This window comes from Formica exsecta, unplaced genomic scaffold (genome assembly GCF_003651465.1).
Source record: "Formica exsecta isolate Colony F162 unplaced genomic scaffold, ASM365146v1 scaffold59, whole genome shotgun sequence".
NCBI classification, from domain to species: domain Eukaryota; kingdom Metazoa; phylum Arthropoda; class Insecta; order Hymenoptera; family Formicidae; genus Formica; species Formica exsecta.
The window spans coordinates 219,306-220,200 of NW_021853174.1; positions in this window are offsets into that span (position 1 = coordinate 219,306).

Sequence of the window (895 nt, forward strand, 5' to 3'; positions counted from 1 at the left end):
TATAGTCCGTATTCAAAACGCGCTAACAACGATGTAGCGCGCTGATATTCGTTGTTTGCATGGTACCGAGCACTGTTATTGGTTGTTATCGCGTGTTTAAGTAACAGCGCTCATTCTGAATACGGACTATACGGACCATAATAAAATGCTCGTGCATATTATTGTATAATAATAAAAATGATTGCGTGTGAGTGAGTGTGCAAAATGTAGTTAACAGCGAAAGCGATTGCGTCCCCGATATATGTATATATGTAATAAAATGCCTGTGTATTATTGTATTGTATATATAATAATGAGAAATGACTGCGTGTGTGAGTGCGCAAAATGTTAGTTATTAACAACGCGAGCGATTGCGTCCGATAACCGATATATCTATCTATTGTGTATATAAAAGAATTGATAATAATCTGTAAAATTATATTTTGTAATTTTTAAAAATAACTAATAAACTGTATATTAATAATACAAAACGCATATGCCTTCTTATTGAACATACCCATCCATTCCCACACATCTTATTGTGCCACATCTCTTTCTTAATTATATATTTTCTTGATACATTTTTGCCGATTTTTCGTTCTTGGAATTTCTGAAACTGCGTTTCTTTAACTCAAGTATCAGGAAAATATAATCAGCAAAGAGGTGGCATGAATTAAATTTCAAAGAACTGCGAAAAATTGAAGTTTTGGAATTCGCAAAAGTATCAGGAGAATATATTCAGCAAGGAGGTGGCACAAATCAAAATTTTAAAAAGCGCAAAAATTTAAAGTTTCGAAATTCGCAAAAGTATCAGGAGAACATAATCAGCAAGGAGGTAGGTAGGTAGCACAAATCGAAAATTTTACAAAGCGCAAAAATTTGATGTTTCGGAATTCGCAAAAGTATCAGGAGAACA